Here is a 23,653-nt window from a genome sequence, read left to right as displayed (position 1 = left end):
TGTGCTATGGTTTGTTTCTCCCTGGAGTACCTAAAATAAAACATTTTTCACTGCTGAGTGGATAAATATCCTTCCAAGCTCCACCCTTCCTGATGAGAAACAAATATTACCTCTACTAACACCATGGCCATCATGCTCTGACTTACATTACAGAGCTTCCTATATGAACCTGACAACAGAGGTCCAGTTGCTTCTCCATTGGAGGCCATGGCAATGCTGGTGGCAGATGTAGATTCTGTCTGCCCTGCCATTTATCATCATCATCATCAACAACAATCATTACTATTAAGGCCTTGCACAGAGCCCAAAACTGGTAGGAGTGGCATCTCACTGGAGGGTCTTGACTGCATGGGTGATCGTTAGAAAAAGATGGTTTGAGGCCATGCTCCCACTAACCAAGGTCCTTGGGAAACCGACTTTCAGATTTGCTTAACAAGTGGCCTAATGCTTGATGAAAATACTTGAGAAAAATTCTCTTGAGAGGAGGAAAGATGCCAGGGGACACTGGAAAGTTTCATTTTTCATTCTTTAACTTGGTGAGTTGGCAGGAAAGGGGGTGATAACTATTCCCTATAGAAAGCAGTGCTCCAGATGGCTCCCAAGGGCCAGCCTGGGAAAGTTCTTCCTGGCAGCCTCCTTCACCAGCATGACTTTCCAAACGTCCAACCAAAGCAGCACTTGTGGGACCCTTAGACCGAGTTCCATCCCACTCTTCCCAAACTAAAAGTGTCTGTTTACTAAAACATTCAGCAGATCCTACTTGTGCACAGAGGAGGTGTGTCCATCACGGTCCTTTCAGGAAATAGGAGGACCCTCAAATGGGGTAATGGGACAGAGACAAAGGTATGGGCAGGGCTAAGGAAGGTTGAAGGGCCCCAGGGTTGGCAGCCTCAGGGAGTAGTTACCACCTTGGCCTGAAGGCCTTGGGAAGGAGCAGTTGCCAGAACCCTGAAAGCAAGCCATGGCTGTAGGGCAGGGCCATAGATAGAGAGAGGTTGCAGACAAACCAGATAGCCCAGCAGGGTGAGAACCTAGGGGAGAAATACCCCCGCCTCAACCTCCTCTTGCTGCTGGAAGGTAAGGAGCCTGGGGACTTATTGATACAGCTCTGATATGTCAGCCTCCTGGCCTAGAGTAGGAGGGACAGTTCAGGGAACTACAAACCACTCCAAAATTAGTGCCGTAAGGTAATAACCACTAATTTAGCCCTTGATTCTGTTGAATAGTAAGTTACAGCTTAAGCTGGGCTCAGCTAGATGGTTCTTCTGGTCTAATCTGGGCCTGGGTTGGCTGATCGCACCCAGACTCACTCATGTGTCTGCTTTCAGCTGGTGACTTGGTCATGACCAACCAGTTAGCCATGATCTTGTCTGAGGCAGTCAGAAAGATCCAGGGATCCTTAGTCAGCCTGGATTTCTCACCCTCCAGGTTACTAGCCTGGGCTCATGTACAAAGAGACAAAGGCCAAAGAGGAGCTAGTGGAGTGCAAGCCCTTTGCAGCCCTCTGCTCATGCTGCGTTTGCCTCTGCACTTTTGGCCCAAACAAGTCACACAATCCTCTTGATTGAAGGAGCAGAAAAATAGACTCTACCTCCTGAGGGTAGGGGAGGAAAGAGTAGCTATTTATTTGCAACCTGCTGTGGTCTGTGCTCCAGCCACAGGGACTTACGTTCCTTCCATGAGCAAAATATGCTCACCTGTATCCCAGGACCTCTCAATCTGGATCCCTCAAACTGGGTTTGTTCCTGCGGCAGCCTGCTTTTGCTGTATAACAAATCACTCCCAGCACTTAGAAGCTGAAAACAACCATTGTTTATTTTTTTTAGCTTTTTTCTATTTGTGACATGTTTATTTTAAGGTGCCCAGGAGATATACAAGTGGAGAATTCTGAGCCAGAATAAAACCCTATAAGGCCTCAGGCATTGAAAAAATGATATCTAGTGCCCTAGTTCTAGCAATCAAACTGAAAAACAATACAAAGCCATACAAAATATATAAGAAAGGCCAAAACTGTTTTGCTTTTTCTGAAAATGACCACTTTGGTATTTAAAATTTGGTATTTAAAATTATATTATATACACATATATATGTGTGTTTATATATATATGAATCATGAGCTAAATACATGATACATATATATGTATATATATATATTTAATTTAAATTTATAATATATTTAATTTAAATTTAATTTAAATATATATATTTATAAATAAATATGTATAAAGCCTGTTTATTTAGCTCATCATTCCACTGGGTGGCAGTTTGGCCTGTGCTCAGCTGGGCAGTTCTGCTGATCCCTGCTGGGGCTCACCTGTGCTTCTGTCATCAGTGCTCCTCCACGGGGCCCCATGTCCTCCTGCCTGCTCATCCTCATGGTGGCAGGAGTCCAAGAGCAGCAGGAGAGGACAAACCCCAAGGGGCAATCACTTTTCAAGCCTCTGTGCACAACTGCTAACATCCCATTGGGCAAGCCAGTCGCATGACTGAGCTCAGAATCAGAGCAGGAAACAGTGAAATGTACATGGCAAGGGGGCATGGATCCAGGGATGGGAAAAACTGGTGACTGTTGTAATTAATATACCACAGTGGAGTGGAGACTAGACCTGGAGAGACAAATAGAGAATATGCAGCTATCAGGTCTAAAATTTCTAATTCAGAGTTTGGGCCTCTTGAGACAGGGTCCCACGTATTAATATCTTTGAGAGTATCAACTCCATTTATTCCCCCGCCATACCCCACACATCGGTCAAAATGGCATCTTCACAGTTTCAAGTACCTGCCCTGCCTTTTTCATCTTCCTGCTGCTGTTCTCTGGATCACCCCCTCTTTACCTGACCAAGTCCTCTACATCAGTCTTAACCCAATTCAAAGCCACCTCCTTCCAAATGTCATTCCCAATTCTCATCCCCATTTCCCTGCACCCCACACCACTTTTTATAAAGAAAAAAAAAAAAGGTGTCAAATAGAAAAGCCTTGTCCTTACGTTTCATGCTGATACATGATAGCTGACATGGTGTATATGATAAGTGCCAGGAGGACAAGGAGCACAATCATCACCAGGCTGGATGTGACTCTGAATTCCTACCTAAAATCTCTAGAGCTCTCTCTGTGCCTCTTTTCAGGCATTATTTGTCTGGAGCAGTGGATGAGAGCTTCTTCCTTGGACAGTGAGCCATTAGAACACTGGGTCCTTGTGTGACCCATTCTTTGTCCGCCCTACAGTGCCCAGCCTAGAATGGATGTCCTCTTGACCTGGGGAGGTCAGTGCTAGACAATTCAAAGTTTGCAGAAACAGACAGCGCAACACAGCCAAGAAACACACTTCAGAGAGCATCTGGCCAGGAAGCCTGTGCCTCCAAGAAGCAGGTTCTAGGAAACAGCAAAGAAGAATCCAGAAGAGCAGGAGTTGGGACATTGAATGAGGGGGCAGGGCTTCAGTCCTGACAGAAGACACATCTGGGACCAGAGGTCAAAGTCACAAGGAGACTGTCTGATTCATCCAAGGAAGAACTTCCTTTAAGAAAACAGTCCAGACTTGGGATGGGCCAGCAAGGAAACATGTAAGCCCCTGCAACCAGCAGTACATTGATCTTCTGTTTAATTTCTGAGACAGTGTTTTGCTTGGGGGAGGGGGTGGGGGTGTCCTAGTCCATTTGCATTTCAGGATTGCACATTAATCATTCCTCCATGAGACTCCTGCTCCACCTTGGCATGCAGGAGCTCACTAACGAAGGAGGACAGCCAGCGGTTCTGTTTGTGGGGTGAGCCCAGATGAGCCTGGCGGCCAGCCAGTTCCCTGAGAGCCTGGGCACCAGCACATGCTGTACTGTGGGCAAGCTGGCGTGTGTGGTTAGGTTGGGTGTGGAAGGTATGGGAAGGAGAGGGCATTGACTGGGGCAAGTATTAGTCTGAAGGAATTCTAAACTGTTAGAGGGGCCATTCCAGTGAATTTCCTAACACACACACATGCTCACCCACATGCTCACCCACATGCACACCTGAACACACCTAAGGGATGGGGCACCCTTCCTCCTGGCAGAATCCATGAGCTGAGTGTGGCAGGGATTCTCCCCTCAAGTGGGTGGAGGGATGGAGACAGTCCTGTTGGCCTGGTGCCCTTGACCATTCCAACTCCTCCAGGGTCTAAGTGGGGAACCATGCCTCCGAGAGGAGACATGGCCTCCCTCAATGCCAGAACGTGCCAGGATGAGAACCATGTCTCCTGCTGTTGGCTGGAGTGCCAGGAGAGGTGGAAGGGAAGCAGCATTCACATCTCTGGAAGGTGGCTCCCAGGTGGCACCGATGCCTACAGGCCAACAGTGACCCAAGGACCTCTCCCCAGGAGCTCTTCTGACCCCTCCCAATAATGTCCCTGGGAATAAAATGCCCCCCAGAGACCAAGCACCTTATCAATATGTCTATCCCTGTAAGTACTACAAGGCCATCTCAGAAGCCGTCTCCACCTCTCATTGGCCCATAAATCACCTCCACTCTAACCCAGATGTGAATTCATGCCCTTTCAGGAACTTTGCACAGCTCCATGGCCCTGGTCAGACTGCTCCTAGAATTTGACTAAAGATGTCTTTACCTTCTTGATGCCCCTGAACCATGACCTTCTAAGACTCGTGTTGCTTCTTTTCCCCTCTCCTTGCCTCTGTGCCCAGCCCAGGACCTGACTCAGAGGCAGCATTTGATAGATGCAGGATGTATTTATGTTTTTACTTTGCCTTCCCTTACCAGATGATGAGACCACCCTGCCTCCTGGCCAGCCAGCACCTTGCCTTCCCAATGAAACAGACAGCCCTCACTCTATCCTTCCCACTGACTTTGGATGAACAAGAACAGTCCCTGGGCCTCCCTGTTGGCAAACTTCCTGGCTGCTCACCACTATCTCAGGTACTCCCCAATGTGGAGGCTCTTTTCCGAAGCCCAGGAGGCCATCAGTGGACAGGGTTGTATTTAATGGACACTCTTCCACCTGAAAAGCCCTGTGATCAGCTCTAACACCAGTGTCCGCAGCAACCACCTCCTGACACCCTGACACTGGCTTCAAGCATCTTCCTCTTTGCCACCAAGCATGCCAACCCCTGTGACCTGGGCTTATCTCAGGGCCGTCTGAGTCTAGAGAGGCCTCTCTCATACCAAACATCTCTGAAGATATAAGAATTGGAATTACCAGCTGAAACCAGTCACCCTCTTCTGCCTACAAGAAAGAATCTAGTTCATGCCAGGATAGCCTAGACTCTTCCAAGAACCTGGCCCTTCACATCATCATGGTTACAAGTTTTAATGTATGAATTTGCCACAGAGTAGGGGAGCTGCTGCAAACATTCAGTCTATGGCAGAGCCAATAGCTGTGGTTAATAGGTTAAGAAGCTGGAATTTCTACTAAAAAATGTTGGAATAGTGTGTGATCAGCATGAGGGCTCCCAGGGGCAGAAAACCTGTTGTCTTTCTACATCTTATTATACCTGGTTACCAACACAGCACCTGTTGTAAGTAATCTTGTACCAGAGATGTCAGTATTCATGTTAATAAGTCACATTCAAGTCCCCGGCAGTCTCCTTCCTCTAATGCCCCTGGACCCCTCATGAAGCCCTACCCACCCACCTCCTCTCCATTACCTCCACTGCTGGTCCTGGTTCACAGAGTCCACTGCCAGATGAGTTTGGTTCTGGACTTAAAGGGGACAGTTTCAGACACACATCTCACAAAGTGAAAAGTAGGTATCCGTATACTTGGAAGAAACAAAACCTACTAAAACCTACCTTATATTCCTACTTACCTACCCACTCAGGAGAGAAAATGTAAATAGACTAAATAGACTCTCATTGACCCCCCCTTTCCTCCACTCAAAATTCCTATCTACCACTCAACACACATTTCAAACACCACCTCCCCATGAAGCTTGTCTGATCCCCAACCAATCAGAACACACTGTCCTGAAAGCCCCTCACTCTATGCTTTTGCTCTGGCACTTGCAATCTACTGCATTACTCATGACCAGACTGCAGGTCCTGGTGGGAAGGGGTAGGTATGGGTTCATCTCTGCCTCACGTGTGCCCACCCAGCCCCACATCTACCGCCAGGGCCTGGCAAGAAGAGGAGGTAAGCTGGGTAAATTGACTAGCATAGGTAAAAAAGGAGGCTTAACCATGAGTGCAACTTGGCTCATCTGGATTTTGGGTTAACTTTCCAAGAAGCCATTCTCTGAACTCTGAGCCAGGGAAGCTGGTGTCTACCTGACCCTCAAATTCCCTTCCTGAGATGGCAAGAACCCAGTTGACTCTCCCGTCCTCTTGTAGCTGTCTCCTGTTATCTGTAGCCCTGCCGTGTCCTCTTGTAGCCCTGCCATGATGTCCCACAGCTCACCATATGGCTCTTGAGGAGGCTTCTCCTTGTGAAGAAAGAGTTGGGCAAGATGTCAATAAATTACATAAGTGAGGAGTTGGAGGAGGGCTCTTATCCAGGTTGCAGTCCCTTTCAGGGTATGCCTGTCAGGGAGGCTGCTGGTAGAACAACTCCACTGATGAGGAGCTAGCACAACCATGTCCTTGGACAGTGGAACCTGGAGGACATTTTCCTTAGATTCACATCCACCCTCTGAGCCCAACTCCACCCTGGGAGCTGCACAGAGCAAATCTTCTCCCTCTTCCCCAAAACAGCCCTTCCAAGGTTTGAGGACAGCTCTATGGTCCTCCCAAGTCTTCTTTCTTCAGACTAAACATCCTCAGCTCTTACACTGTTTTCACTTGTCCCCCCAAAGCTATTGTTTTTAAGTGCTCTTGAAAGAACATTCTCTTCAAGGTGAACTATAAATGAGCAGTGATGTTGATACTGACCTGACCCCAGGCTTCTTCTCAGCAAAAATAAATACTTTCATGTTTCTCCAGTGGTGCAGAAATTGTTGGCAAGAGTTGTATTTGTGCATACACACACTTGCTCAAATCGTGCCACACATGGAGATTGCGAGGGTTTGAAGAGAGTGTATGGTTTCTGGTTTGACAGAAAAACACAAGGTCAGCCCCCAGTTCAGTTTTTCTTTCCCCTGTAAATGTGTGTGTATGTGTGTGTGTGTGTGTGTGTGTTTAGTTGCTCAGTAGTGTCCGACTCTTTGCGACCCTATGGACTGTAGCCAGCCAGGCTCCTCTGTCCATGGAATTCTCCAGGCAAGAATAATGGAGTGGGTTATCATTCCCTTCTCCAGGGGGTCTTCCCAATTCAGGGATCAAACCCAGGTCTCCTGCATTGTAGGCAGATTCTTCACTCTTTGAGCCACCAGGGAGACTCCTTTATATATAGATGAGTTCAAAACAAGGAGACTCAGTAACTCAGCTGAAAACTTTCCTTTGAGAACATTGCCAACAAAGTTAATAGACCATCTCAACAAGGTAACAGACCATCTCAATAGCAAAAAGGGGAAATGGATGGTGGGGAAATTCCCGAAGGATTCTTGAAGAGGCTTTATTGTAGTAAAGAGCTTCTTAATCTTATTTTCCAGAATCCTTCCTTCAGAGAACATTAGAAAATGTTAATAGACAAGATATTTTACAAATGAATTGTGAGCAATTCACTGGAATCCTTCTTTCCTCCTCCTGTACCCCTCCTTCTCACCTTCCTTTCTTCTTCCTCCACCTCACTACAAAATGTATTTGAAATAACAAGTGCCCCAATACTTTTTTTGGTTCTGTTGTTTTTTTCTTTTACTAATAATACTGTTGAATCACTCATTGCTTCATATGAGTAAGCTAATGTTTGGAGTTCAAAATCTTCTTGAGATAAAAAGGCTGAGCCATGGCTGAACCTGTCGTAATGACGTTTAACCTGTAATCAAATTAAATATCACAGCATTAATTTCACTCCATACGTTCACTGCTACTCCATTCTATTGCTTTTTAAAATTGGTACAGAATCCTTCCTCAAAGTGAATTTTATGTGGACAGACCATGTAGAGAGACATGTCCACATAAAGACCTTTCATCATCTTTTTAACAAAAACAGTAAACAACAACAACAACAAATTAAGGTCTAAGAGTTTTCATGACATCATCTTAAATCCAGTCAGTGGTAACTTTGAAAGGGTAATAACCAACAGACAACAACTGCTCAGTTTTGCTTGTTTCTAAGCCTGGGGACATGCTGAAGTGAGAACATATGCTGAGAGCAGACCAACCTGGAAGAATTTCTAGTGTAGAAAAGAGAATGTCTTCTCTCCTTCCTAAAACATCATGAAACCAGAACTTTCCTCAGCCTCATCCTACACTCTTACATCACCTGAAAGAGGAAGGCAGTTTTGCTACCTGTTTAAGGCTTGAAGTAAGCATGATTCATCCCAACAAATCACTACATGTCAAAAGTACAAATCCCAACCTCTGAGAGTCTGAGAAGACGGGGAAGGAGAGTCAAGGAAGACTTATGTGTTTACTTCCTCCTAAGTTCTTTCCTGAGAAGCCAGGGTGCTCTGGCCTGACCACCAGCCTGAAAGAGCCTCCCCTCCCCCCAAGGTGGGGCTCAGAAGCGGGTCCATCCCTCCAGTTGTTTAGCTGCCTTGGCTCCTGTACTTGGAGGGGTGGAGGGCATGGGGCATTCCATCCTCCTCCTCTTTTCTGAACCCTGTAAAGTCCAACATGAAGTATCTGTCATGACTGATATCCCAAGAGATCTCTGAAGATACCTATGGAGAGATTTTCTTTCAAGTTCATGTATCCTGGGTGGCCTCTGCTGGTGGGGTTGCCCCTAGCCCCACTCTTCCAAAGAGAACCCTGTTTATAATGCAGCTCCTGGAAAGCCTGACCCCATCCTTCAGTGAGTAATTCCCCTCAACTCAATCACCATGAACATTTGGACCAATCCCTGTGCCAGACCCTGAGGAGTTAACAAATCAGTAATAAAAAGTGTTAAGACAGTAGCTCATATAATTCATGCTCAAAAGCCAACATGGATAAGCTGGGGCAGTCTTGTTCAAAATTTTGAAGAGCAAAGAAAAGAGGTCATTTGCAATCAAGGATATGTGATGGATGTATGTAGCTGACTTGGTTAAAAGCCAAGGGATTAGAATCCTTTCCTGTGTGGGAGATGCAGTGATGTGAAGGAACTGCTTCTGGGTACAGAGTGGAGAGGTGGGGACCTGGCCTGCTGGGGAGGAGGGGCATGGGCCTCGGCCTCTGTGGGCTGGAGCTTGTCCAGGCTGTGGGTGGACAGCTGGAGAAGCAGGGAGCGGCTGCCGGAGAGGGGTGTCTGCAAGGTCAGCTGAAGTCCTGGCCTTCTGGAGCTAGAGCCTCCGTGTTTACAGTTAGACTTCTAGGGGCTTCTAGCACGTTTCTGTGCCGGAGCCTGCCGGCAAACGAACTGGTCGAGAACGCAATTACCAGAGTACCTGAGAAAAATAAGACTTAGAAAGACTTAGAAAGATGGGGTTGAGAGGGACGGAGTCAGCTTGCGTCTGACTCTGCCAACTTTATTGAAGAATACCACACCTATATATATGCTAACAGGAGTTACTAATAGATCAAAGGTTTGCATATGTGCAGAGCTACAGGCACAGATGTTTTAAATTCCTCCACTTAAGATCAGTAAAGCATCACCCTAGCGCCCAACATGATTAAGATCAATAGAACATTAACTGGATAGATAACAGGCTTCAATCATGACGAGTTTATCAGCACCAGGAAAACAGGTGAAAGATCGCTACAGCAATTTCCTTGAGGGAGGTGAGAAAGGCCAACCTGTGCTTTAATAAATCAGGGGTGGCGGGACAGAGAGGGACCTCTTGATCTCTCTCAGAGCCAAGAAGGAGCCTGAGCAGTCAGGCTGGCTCCCCGCATTTCTGAGACAAGGCCAAATTGATTTAAAGGAGGCAGGAAGTAGCTCAAGAGAGGAAGCAAGAGGACAAAATACACAGAGAGGACTTGCTGAGGAAAGCAAAGGATGCTCATGGTGAGGGATGTTCCTTAGATTACAGAGCAAGAGCCTTGGGAGCTAGAGGACGAGGGCTGGATCTCACCGGCAAGCATCCCTCCTCACCACCTCCCCTGGGCCTCTCAGTTCCAACCAGCCATGGAGAGCAGAAGGCTCATCTTTAATCTGTACCAATTTTTCTGACAAAATCAATTTGAAAATTCAACTCAACTGCAATCATAAAAGTAAGCCAACCAGAAAATCACTTGCTTCCCTTGGAGCAGTGAGGGCCCCCAGCAACCCCAAAGGAGCCAGAACGTTTGCAGGCCTCCCTCAGGGCCCAGGGGCCCTGCTTCTCTGTCCTTAGCATGAACTAGGGCCTGGCTCCCTCCCAGCTCCCACCATTTCCAAAGGTGCTTTGGGGAAGGCAGCGGCTTGTAGGGGAAGAACTCTGGACTGGAGTCGGGAGGCCTGGGTCCTAGCCCTGTCTCTGCTACTACCCGTTGGGAGGTCCTGAACAAGTCACTCCTCCTCCAGAAGTTGAAGCTTTCTCACCCTTGAAAGGGAGGAGGAGCAGGAAATAATCCCCCCTGTGCCCACTTCACGGGGTGATTATGAGCTTAAGAAACATAATGGATGTGAAGGCTGGTTTTGAACACTACAGGGCACCGATCAGATGCTTCTGTCTCAGTGTAATGGTGATGATGGTGATGATGATAATGGTAGCTGAGCTACTTTTTTATGCACAGCTCCAATAAATGTCACACCAAGAGATGAATTTCTGATTTTAATGGCCTAAATTTATCTGTCTCGTTCACCCTTGGATTCTCATTCTGGCTCGAAGGGTCATTTCTAGCTCTGTGAGAGAGAATTTGGGTAGAATGTCTCAGAGCATCCTTCTCCCTCTACCAAGTCCTCTACACCTTTTAGATGTCCCCCCTTGAGCAACCAGAAATCAGAGCATCAGTACCCACACTGAAGCCAGGCTCTCTCTGGTGTCACCTGGAAGAAGGTGTAGTGGGTGGGATGATGCTCAAAGACTTTCCCAGGTCTCAGGCTCTAAATCCAGCTGATTCTTCTCCTGGTACCCCTTGATGGCCACTTTTACTCAAACCAGAAAGAAAGGACATAAAGAGAGGGCTAGGCGGGTCAGGGATACATGTAGGAGATTTTGATTGTATGTGTGTGTTGCTGTGCATATGTGTGTGTGCACGCATGTGCATCTGGTGGGTCCACTTTTGTTATTGGAATTGGAATTGAATTTACAATTGTAATCGCAATTCTGGTTTCACTACCTGCCTCTCTGACAAAGGATAAGATGACTGGATGGCATCAAAGACTCAATGGACATGAGTTTGAGCAAACTCTGGGAGATAATGAAGGACAGGGAAGCCTGGCGTGCTGCAGTCCATGGGGTCACAAAAAGTCGGACATGACTTAGCAACTGGACAATAGCAACCTACTTCAACTGGACAATAGCAACCTACTCCTCCTCATACTGTATCCACTAGTTAAAAGTTTTGTCTAGGATAGATAGAAATGCACATTATTTCGTAGAGTAGGAAATGGAGGCAATCATGATTAAAGTGAATTTCCAGTGTTTTTTGAGAGATTCTCTGGGCAAGCAAGGATCAGAATCTCATGCATGCCCTTTTCTGAGCGCACAGGTGAGCCCCTGCTCTTTTCTGAAGTGAGTGAAGTGGCGGGCAGCCTGATCCTTGAGGCAGATAGCATTGTTTACTGAGGAGGAGGAAGTAGGAGGAAGTGGGAGGAAGCTGGGAGCCTTAGCCCATCTTAGAACCTCAGAGCTGAGAGGTTCTGGGTTTTGCAGCCTGAGTGCTTTACTACCACACACACTTTCAGAAGATATTCTTCATCCTTGTTTCATATTTAGAAAAACTTTGTAAACTATAGTGAGTTATCACCTCACACCTGTCAGAATGGCCATTATCAAAATATCCGTAAATAATAAACACTGGAGAGGGTAGAGAAAAGGGAACCCTCCTGCACTGTCAGTGGGAATTTAAATTGGTGAAGTCACCAAGGAAGACAGTATGAAGGTTCTTTTAAAAAAAACTAAAAATAAAACTATAGTATGGTCTAGCAATCCTACTCCTTGGCATATATCTGGAAAAAATGAAAACTCTAATTTGAAAAGATACATGCACGTCTATGTTCATGTTGCCACTATTTACAATAACCAAGACATGGGAGCAATCTAAATGTCTATCGGCAGCAGAAAGGGTAAAGAAGATGTGGTATATATATTCAATGGAATATTACTCAGCCATTAAAAATGAAGTGTTGCCATTTGCACCAGCACTGGATGGATCTAGATATTATCATACTTAAGAAAGTTAGGTAGACAAAGATAAATATATGATATCACTTATATGCAGAATCTAAAAATAATACAAATTGACTTATTTACAAAATAGAAACAGACTTACAGACATAAAAAACAAACTTATAGTTGCCAAAAAGGGGAAAGGAGGGGGAGGGACAAAATAAGATCATGGCCTTCTTTTCTGGGGGAGTATTGACACATATACACTATTGATACTATGTGTAAAATAGATAGCTCATGAGAACATACTACATAGCACAGGAAAGGCTACATAACCCACTACGGTGACCTTAACGGGAAGAAAGACCAAAGGGAAGGGGATCTATGTATGTGAATGGCTGAATCATTTTGCTGTCCATAGAAACAAAAAGAAAAATGTAAAGGAAGGGGATATATGTGTGTGAATGGCTGACTCATTTTGCTGTCCACAGAAAGTAACAGAAAAATGTAAAGCAACTATACTCCACTAAAAAATAATTTAAAATATGGCATTAATAAGTGCACAGATAAATAAGAAGAATTTACTGTATAAAACAGGGAACGATATTCAATATCTTGTCACAACCTATATTTGAAAGCATCTGAAGTTATATGCCTACAACTAGCACCATGTTATACATCAGTTAGAGTTAAATAAAAATAAAAATAGAAAGATTTTAGATATTAAGCAAACTAAATAAAATATATTGTGTTAACATAAATATATTTCCCTAATATTTATTAAAGAAATATGTGACTACTGTTAGGGGTCTCTAATCATCACAGGAATCAAAATACATGTAATCTATACAATGTTATTCAAAAGCAATGGAATTTGGTTCTTTAGTCAAATCAGCCCTTTTATGGGTAAGGTAAATCTTCATAAAGCCTTTCAAAATTACAGACATATGCTATATTAGAGAACTTCTGCTGGATTAGGAACTCAAAAGTTAGAGCTTCTGGACTAGACCAACTCTCATTTTACGGATGGGAAAGTGTAATCAGAGGGAGGAAGTGACTTCTCCAAAGTCACACAAGGGAGTTTGGTGGCAGATCTGGGACTAGAAACAGGTCTCCCAACCCAAGTCCTAGATTCTTTCTTCAGTACTTGGACCCCCTTACAGTTTAAGCTGGAAAGCAGAAGTGCATAGAACTAAACTCAGCTTTCTGGACCCACTGATGCTTCTGTAGTGTGTGTGTGCATGTGTGTGTGTATGTGTGTGTTCAGTTGCTCAGTTGTGTCCAACTCTTTGCAATCCCATGGACTATAGCCCATCAGGCTCCTCTGCCCATGGGATTTCCAAGGCAAGAATATGGAATGTGTTGCCATTTCCTTCTCCAGGGATCTTCTTGACCCAACCCAGGAATCAAACCTGCATCTCTTGAGTCTCTTGCTTTGGCGGGTGGGTTCTTTACCACTAAGCCACCTGGGAAACCTGATGCTTCTACAGATCCAGACTCAAGTAGAATGCAGAGTGACAGCTCATCGCACCTGCTACAGAATTCAAGTTATGTCAAGTAATATAACATCCAGCTCACAAGTGATCGAGACTCTGCCCTTCAGGTGACTCATCTTGGCAGTAGAATGGGCCCCAGACAAGGTCACAGTGACATCCCCAAGCCTGCTTGTGCTGTTTCCCCCCATCTCATGTTCAGCTAGAAAATCCAAAACCTTTTTTGACACCCAACAGGCAGATATCCTTAGGGCCCCCAGCTCTGGCTGGACTCACTGGGACTTCACTGACTGGAGCGACTACCCTGGGCAGGGCTTCTAACTGAAGGGGGTGACAGAGGATGAAATGGCTGGATGGCATCATTGACTCGATGGACACGAGTTTGAGCAAACTCGGGAAGATGGTGAAAGACAGGGAATCTTGGCGTAATGCAGTCCATGGGGTCACAAAGAGTTGGACACGACTTAGAGACTAAACAACAAGAAGGCAGTGAAAAATGAAAGTGATGCATTTTCAGTTCAGGCTTGATCCTATTTACTGTTGAAAGTATGGCACCATGACGTGCTTTTTTTTTTTTCTCCTTGTTTCTCCCTGAGAGGGGACAGGTAATGGAAATGTCATTTCTTTATCATTGAGTGTTAAAATTCCTTTGGCTAAAGCACTGGGGACTGTTTTATAGAACACGTGCTCCTTCATCTCAGGGTACTCTTTAGTAGCGATGATAAGACTGTCAACCCCAACTCTAACTTTACAGATGCTTGTGCTTCTTCTAAAGCAAAGATCTGAAGAAAGCAGAACCTTTTAAAAGACTCTAGCATTTTAATTTGGGGCTCCCAGGTAAAATTTCCAGAAAAAGCTTTCTTTGTTAATTGTGTACAGACAGCAGCCCTCATTCTCTCAATCAGCTATCATCCAGTGATGCTGCTAGAGGTCCAGGCTCTGGACCTGGGAATGAGCCAGGGAGTGAGTAAACAGACAAATGAATGTCACTTCCCACCTCCCCCTATCAAGAGGACACTTCCACACCACCTTTATCATTCTTCTCGTGACGCTTGCAATTATTAAATGTCTGCTTCTCTGTTAGAATGTAAGTCCATGCACAGTTGTAAAGTTTTCATCTTATTTATCACTCTGAGCCCAGCTTCTGGCACAGCTCCAGGCACATCTATATTTGTTAAATGGAGTATGGTTGGTTGGTTGGATGGAAGGATGGATTGGCAAGGAAATGAACAAGTGAGAGAGAGTGGGTTTTATTAAATTTTTTTTCATATCCTCACATATTTATTTCTAGGTATATTTTCACTTTCCTGCATTCATTTATTTCTAGCTTACCTTACTCTAGAAAGGATTTAGAGCGTCTTCATCAGAGCATCTTTAATTTAGGGGCCCAAAGCAAACATTTCAGAAAGTGTCACGATATCCTTCGTTCATCACAATTTAGAATTGGACAACATTTTCTGAACACCTGTCCCAGGCAAGGTGTGTCCTAGAGGAATCACAAAGCAAGATTCTTGCCCTCCAAATGCTTCAAGTGTGGTGGTGTAAGAGGTACAAGCCCAGGTGACAACAGCTCTGGGAGAAAGAAGGGATTCATCACCACTAAGGTGGTAGAAGCAAAGGAGATGGAGGGGCATTTGCCTGAACAGAACCAATCATGATTTACTCTTTGTTTATCCTACAGTGCTGGTCATTTGGCAATCGCTCAATACTCTTCAAAGAGATTTTATTAACTTATATGCAAGTTAAGTTCCACATAAGACAAAGATTTATTTTCTTAGTGTCCATACAAACCAACCTCTTCACTTTCCCATTTCACTGAAAGGTAGAGAGCAGAAGGGAACATATTTTGAGAATTCTTTTGACTTCTTTTATTGTACAACTTAATAAGCACCAATACATCTGTTAGGTTGTGGACTGGGCCTAAATCATGTTAAAGAGATGACAGCCCAGTGCAGACAACTATACAGGGGATCATAATACAGTGTAACAAACAGTGACTGAGTTACACGCTTGCAATGTTTCAGAACAAAAAGGAGGGCTGTTTAACCTGGGCCAGGGGCTTCAAGGAAGCTTCTCGAGAAACCACTGGGACTTAGCCAAGAGAAAAAAGGAGGTAAAGAGGATGTTCCAGAAAGACAAGACTCCTCTGAACAATGATCTGGGGACATAAAAGGGCACAACAGGTTTGGGAAATTATGAGTCATTCTGTCTTGCTGTGGCGTGGAGGGCATGGCGGTTGGGGGATTACAAAGAAATTTCCAGATGAAGTCAGAGACGGCTTCTTCCAAAATTGAGGCTTTGCCGATCACTGAAGTTCTTCCCTTAGGATAAGTGCTCTTCCATGGAGCTCCTTAGCTCCCTCTGCCCTTAGTCTTAGCTTGGACCTCTGCTCCCCAGTTTGCCAGGAGACCCAGGCATTTGTAAATTGCACCTGTGGATACAACTTGAACTCTTTTCCCAGAAGCCATGTTAACCCCCATATCTCCTATCAGTTCTAAAATTCTCCGTCTTGGGCTGGGACCCATTAAGACATATGAATTTGCTGCTGAGGGCATGCAGTCCAGGCAAACCCTTCCAGGGCATGGCTCACTGGAGGCCAGCAGTCATGGATGAAGACGAGACCAGGAAGGGAGCTGGCTCTCTGCAAGGAGTTCTGGGGCTCCTTCTCAGCACCCCATCTCCCCCAACTCCAGGAGAGTGAGCAGAGGAGGAATCTGCTGGCTCTGACAATCAGTGATCAATCCTTGGAGGCTTCCAGCCACTTATCAGTGAGTCTGTGAGGCACGTGGCCCATTTGTTCCCTAGAGCAGGTGGAATCACGTTTCTTGTGGGCACCGAGGCCTGGCATGCAGCCACGGGCCGTGGAGGCAATGCGACACCAAACCCCTCCCTTGTGATGCCCAGGTGGTAAAGACAGAACAGGAAAGACAAGCTCCTGCGACTCTCAGGGGAGTTCCAAGGCTACTGTCTAGAGGGAGATGAACCTCTTTATTCCCGTCACACAGACAGCCACGAAGTCTGAGGCCTAGAAAGGGCAAAGCCAGGTTGGCAGGGGCTTTGTTTACATCCTCTGGGGAGGTGGGGGAAGGGTGCAGGGGAGACCAGCAGGGCAAATGGGTGGTGGGGTAGGGGGCCTGCCTAGGAGTGGGAGCCCAGTGTCCTCTTGGCCTCTGATCTTGGTGCCCCCTCCCTGAGAGCCCACCTTCCAGCCTGTGGTGCCGCGTCTTTCCCTTCTGAAGTTTCCCCTGAAGCTAGTTTTCTTCACTTTCTTCAGTAATGAGTTCTGCCAGGTCACACTGAGATAATCAGAAATGGCTTTCCTACCTTCACAGAAGGGCTGATGCAATGCTATGAAATACCAATGGCTTTGATATCTTTGGGATGCAGAGTTTTTAAAAGATTTACACGGCCAAATCTATTAATCTTTTCTTTTATTGTAACTGCCTTGGTGTCAGGCTAAGAGAAACTCACCCTATCTCAAGATGATTTAACAATTTCAGTGTTAACTTCCAGCAATGTTTTATTTTACTCTTGAAACCATTCGGAAGTAATATTGGTCCAGAAATGAGGTAGGGTGGAATGTTATTTTTTTCCTAAACTGCCTTTGGCTCGAGGTCTGCTGGGTGAACTTATCCTTTCTTTACTCACTTGAAATGTCACCTTTGTAACAAAAAAGAACATTCTCATGTATTCTTGACATTATTATTTTGCTCCACTGATCTGTTTTTGCTTTTAGAATCTTTCGGTTTGGGGGGAGTTGTGAAATCAAAGCCGACAGAACTAACTTAATTCATTGGGAGTCTTTGCCAGGCTTGACAAAAGAAATATCACCAGCTGTCAGTAGTGACTGGGGCACACCTTGGGAGTTCTCCCCTTGTCCACTGATGGTTGTTCACCAGAAATCTTGAAGAGCAGTGCCAACAATGTCTGAAAAGGGATCAGGAGGTCAGAATTGGAAGGACATGTAGAAATCATCTTCTGCTACCAGGGTTTTCCTTCCCAGCCATGGGAACTAAGGCCAGGAGGCTAAGCAAGACCCCACATGTAGGGACTGGTGGACACTGGATGGGAACTTGGGGCTCTGTGCTTAAGGGCTTGTCCTCAACAGCTCCCTTAGCCTTTCCTGCCTTCCTGCCGACCACCTCCACTCAAAGGCTCACCCTCTCATCTCTTACCTGGCCAATGACTTTTGCATCAGCATTCCTCCCTCCTGTCTCCAATTCCTCTGTCTGATTGATAGAACGTCTCTGGATGGGTATCGTGTCACTCCCCTTTTGAAAACCCTGGGCCAGTGGCTCCTCACTGAAATTAAACAGAGCCTGATGCTTGAGACTTCTACACTCTGGCACCCAGCTGGATTATCTCTTGTTTTCCCCTGCTCCAACCAGATAGGACTTCTTGTCACGCCCTGTATATTCCTCCATCAACCCCTAATTGCCTCTCCCAGACTGCTTCCTCAATCGTATTCACTCCTCAAAGCCCAGTCCAAAAGTTAACAAAGTTGTTCACTTTCCAGAAATGTGAAATGAGCTGTCCAAATCGGTCTTCCTCTGTGATGTCCAAGACTGAAGATGTCTCTCCTTCTGCCAGATGCCCCTCTAGTGTGTAATGATCTCTACCTTGCTGTCCAGTTATTCCCTAAAATGTGTGCTCTACCAGGGCAGAGATGGTGGCATTCACATCGGCATCTTCCATGGTTCCTCACTTAGTAGGTGCTAAGTGATACGTGGCAGGTATATACAGGACATAAATAATACAGGACCAAAAGATAAGTGAAATATTTCTTTCCCTACCATTCTCAGAACCTTTAGTAGCTCCCAAGAGTGAGAATGGAATGCACTCCTAGATTACTCAATGACTGAATAAGCTCACTGAAGCACTAGAGATGATTTTGGAGGAATTATGAAAGGAGCTGGCATACAGAAATGCAAATGCAGTCCTATTTTTAAAAGACAGTGAAGATGTACTCTGAAATCTACTGGTAAAAAGTCTGATGTCCATTTGAACAAAGTTGTAGAGTATATTGTTAAAAGGCTGGGCATTCAGCACAGGTGTGTGAAGAATATGTGATGATGCTAATGTTTATGCTGTCACATCTGTTATCTCCTTTAATTTCCACAGCTCCATGAAGACAAGTTTGTGCTATTATTATGCTCATTTTATAGATGAGAAAACTGAGATTCAGAAAGGTTAAGCTGCCCAAAATGCACAACCAACAAGAAGGATTTGAATCTAGGACCTTCTCTTTCTAAAGCTGGTGCTCCTTACACTATACCATGCTGCTTTTGACATGGGCTTCTTCTCATTCTGGGCCAAAAATATGATACGCCAAAATTAATTTACCCATGTGCTGGATTAGTGGAAGCATTCTTCCTGGATCAAGGAAGGACCAGTCCTGTGCTGGTCCAAACCAAGCCACCGATGCCTGAAACACTGGTCTCAGAGGAACCAGGCAGGCAGAGTAAGAGTCCCATCTACCATCTTCTGCTGTCTCCCAGGTCACCCACCCTGGGCCTTCTGCTTCTCCTGGAAAGAGCAAGTAATGGTGGGAGCCTCATGTTGGTGGTTCCAGCGATGTAATGAGCTAATGTAGAAGAAGCAAGCAGCGCGGAGTCTGTCACTTAGGATCTGCTCAACCCATGCCAGTTTCATCACCTTTAGGCACCAGACCTAGGAGAAACTTGTCAAAGTGAAACATGTTCACACTGAAAGGGACCTGCTCAGGAAACTTGTACTCAAGGAGCATCGCCTAGACATGTTTGGCCTAGAGTCTGGAGCTGTGAAACATGGTCATCCACGTCCCTGGAATCCAGCAGCTCCTTCCAAAGTCTCTTGGGACCTGAAGGCTTCCCAGAACCCACTTTTCCCCTGAACACTGGCATAGTTTTTTTTCTGGGAAATTTGAGGCAACGTAACAAAGGTCTGGAAGCAAATCATTTGTGATTACTGATTTAATAACATTAATAAAACTCTGTAAGTTAAAAAAATTGGCATCCAACTGGACAGTCTCTCTCCTATTGTTGTTCATGCACACTTCATGTGTGTTGATGCATCTGGGGGGTTTTTACCTTGAAACATAGAAAACTGGACCTGGCCCTCCAGAAGTCACTTTGGCAGGACCGAGAGGCCCAGCACTCATTCTCTAAGTGGACTCTTTGCTCTATTCACAGCCACAAGGGGCCCCACTTCTTGCCAAGTCCACATGCAAGCACCAAGTCACCCACGGACTGGGGGAGGAAACATGGGAGAATCACCCCCAATCCTCCTCTCTCTTGGCGAGCCCCCTCTGAGCATGCATCGGAATGAAACATCACACATGCCCTCCTCCTCACCACCACTTCTTGTCCCAGAGTACAGAATGGAGTATATTCCATCCTTAAGAGACAGAGCCATTGTCTCTTCAGTAGGGAGAGGCTTTCAGTCCAGAAGCTGCTTCTGGGGAGCCCTATAAGCTACCCAACTAAGCAGACACCAATCTCCATAATGTCACAGGAGTCCTCCCCAGCCTGTCCTTAATACACACTCGTGCATACCCATCCCATTAAACTGTGCTTGCTGTCTTCCAGATAACAGGGCTTCTTGCACTACACAGCTAATACTCTTACTGCCAAATTTAATTATCTCAGTAATTCAAGCTCACATTAAAAGCTAGAGATGGGTCCACTTTATCCTCATCATGAATTAGTAATCTTTCCCTCTGGAGAGGCCTTCTCCGAAAACGCTCACTTGAAGGTATCTGTGCTGAATTAACCATCTTTTTCTTAGGCTCCTGCCTCTCGGGAGTGTTGCAGGCTTCTGTTTAGAGTGGATGAGATCATCCACCTTCCTCCTTCCTCCCCTTCCTCTCTCTCAGTTTAAGTTGGGTCTCTGGCCAGGAAGACCGTGTATCCCACACAAGCGCCTCCTAGAAATGAAGAGGCAGCTATGATAAGGGATGAGCTTTTTATGTGAGAGCGGATTCAATCACTGACAGCTGTATAACTCAGGTAAGTTACATTCTGTCTGAACCTCCATTCTTCATCTGCAAAATGGGAAGCCCTCCCTGCCTCATTGTGTTGTTCTGGGTACCAAAAGAGGAGAAAAAGTCACAAAAGTGCTTCAAAAACTGAACTCTCATAAAATGCTATTCATTTCTGTTGAATGATTTCTGGAGTGTAAGCAGATTACCTGGGAATGCCACACAGGTGCTAGGAGCTACCAGGTTTCTACTTAAAACACTGAAAAAAAAAAAAATACCACCCCTTAGCAGCTCTGAGTCCTAGAAGAGCAAAAAAAAAAAAATTCTATTAGAAAAATTAGAGTAAAGAAAATAACAGTATTAATAACCATAATTATCATGGTAATAGCTGCCATTTACTGAGTGCTTTCTATGGGGCAGGCATCATTCAGGTATGTCGTAGATGTTTAACTGGTGCATGCCCCACTTGAGCTCTGTTGGAGCTGGTTGGTACAGGCTTGGGAGGGTGATTGTTAAATATCCAGGAATTTTCTGAGCCACTATTAAATTGTTCATAAGTGAAAACTGACTGCAGTGAGAATATGTATACCAGAGAAATTGGAAAATGTTACAATTAGGGCTTTTTGTTTATCTATTTATTTATTGAGACAGTTTGCCAGGATTTATATACTTTCCATCTTTTACAGTTGGGAAATAGAGGTCCACATACTTACCATCTTTTACAGTTGGGAAATAGAGGTCCACAGAGATTGGATGAAGATAACACAATAATCCTTTGATGTTGAAACATTCCACCTGGGTTGCTGTTTCTCCACCTTCTCCTTCTAAACTCCCATTTGCTTTTGTATTTTCATCCACAATTATCTCTTCAGTAACAATAGCAACAATAAAAACCCATTTCTCAGATTTCCTATGGGTCAGACACTTGGCTAGGAAGCTTGAAGCTTTGGATACCTGGCTTCTAGCCTCTACAGATAATGGGGAAAACAAAACAAGATATGTCAACAGGTATTCTCAATCCTGGCTGCACATCTGAATCCCTCTTCAGAAAAATGTTCTTCCTCCTGAAAAGAACTCGATCAAATCATGGAAAGGCCACAGCAGTGAAAGGAATGGTCAGGCCTCATGGTTTACTCAGTTTCCAAAGCTTTCAGAATTACCTGTCAAAAAGGTACCTGAGGAGCACCGGAAAGTTCTATGAAAACTGAAGCCCAGAGAGGTAGTGACATGTAGTGCATTAGTGCCAGAGGCAAGGGGTAAACCCCAGCGGGGGCTCCTCCCAGCCCCCCTGACACCCTCTCCTCCTGCACAGCCTGAGGTTCTGCAGTCGTCTTTCCTTTTTTTCTCTCTCTCCCCGCTTTCATTTCTCACAGATTTAAAAACTTGGGACACAGGTCCTGACATTGAATTAGCGCTCAGTAAATACTGGTTTGGGATGGATAGGTGAGTGAGTGGTTGCATTCCTCACAGTTCTGGGCTTGGAGGCTACACGAATGACTGAGTTGTGGTTTCAGCCTCGAGACTCAAAGTTTAGGATCTGGCTGGAGGCACGGTGGGGTGGAGGAGAAAGTGTGTGATTGCACAGGGACAGATATGCATCAGAAACCTGGATCTGCATGGAGTGTGGGCAGGGGGCTTGACCAGCCTGAGCCCCAGCTTCCTCACCTGTATCGAAGGTATTAATACCCTCAGCTTGCTGTAATGATATCATGCATAAAATCATCTAGGAAGTCTTCCCAGCACATAGTAGGGATGCAATATTGTTATTCATACCTTAGACCAAGAGTTGGAAAGGAAAAGAGCCAAGAAGAGAGGGTCTAAAGCTAAGCTTCATGTCAGGTGGTGGTCTGCCTCAAGAAGAAATCTAAATTATTCTAGTAACATCTTTGTGGCATTTCTTCCTGCTTCACCAAGTCTGTTCCTAGCCCGGACATGCCAGGGCTGGATGACCAAAGGCAAGTTCAGTGCTCTGCTGCTAGAAATGGCTCAGACATTCCTACATACCCAGAGACTCCTGGCCCAGCCTTAGCGAATGAAACTCTCTCCGCAGCACTGTCTCCCATGTTTCCTTACTCAAACAGATTCTCAGCAAATGTTTGTTGGACAAAATTCTTTTAAGTAAACATACACACAAACACACACACATTCTCTTCACCCTCACTTCCCTTCAAGAACACATTCTCCTAAGATGAAAATGCCCAATTTAATGCATAATAATTTCTGGGTTTTCTTGGGGTATTTTCAGCTGCTAGAGTGGTTAAGTGGGGATTTGCCAATGGATTGTCCCCCACCAACACACAGACACACACCATATTTTATTACCGTACTGTGGATATTGTTGTTGTCATTGTTATTTGTTTGTTTACTGCCATCACCATAACATGAACCGCAATTTGGTAAATACATGTATATAGTGTGTTTTCTATTATTAGATAGTAAACTTCTCAAGGGCAGAGGTCTTATCTGCTTTATTCACCAATGAATCTCCAAGCCGTGTGCAGAGCCTGACACTTGGGAGCAGGCAGATGAGTGAATGGGTGAATGGAATGGATGGAGGGATGGATGAATGGGTAATCAGTCTCAGCAGCTTAGAAGTGGACTAAATGTATTTCCTGAGCTTCCCTCTGAGCTGTGTACACGGCTGCTCTCCAGAGGGCCTGGCTGGGTTCCGGGTGGTGTGGTGCCCTGGCCTCTAATACAGCTACTCAGTCCAGGGGCTGTGGGAGATGATGTCCTGGGGCATAAGAGGAAAGAATGGGACTTCTTTATGCATTTAGTTTTACTTGAAGAAAAAGAAAGAAATTCTAGGTTTCCTGATGTCAGTTTACTGAGTAGACTAATCTCAATGGGGACCAGCAGGAAACAGCTTTATTTTTCTCCCACGGCTGCCTTCAAACATGCCTTTTCGATCTCCTTTCCCTTCCTTGATAGCATCTCACACAGAAATCTCAGCTTGTTGGTCACTTTCAGTTTTATGAATGGTCTCATGTTCAGGTATTGAAAAGTTCAGGCCAG

This window comes from Odocoileus virginianus, chromosome 4 (genome assembly GCF_023699985.2).
Source record: "Odocoileus virginianus isolate 20LAN1187 ecotype Illinois chromosome 4, Ovbor_1.2, whole genome shotgun sequence".
Lineage (NCBI taxonomy): Eukaryota > Metazoa > Chordata > Mammalia > Artiodactyla > Cervidae > Odocoileus > Odocoileus virginianus.
The sequence above is the reverse complement of the archived record's forward strand: the minus strand, read 5'-3'. Positions refer to the sequence as shown.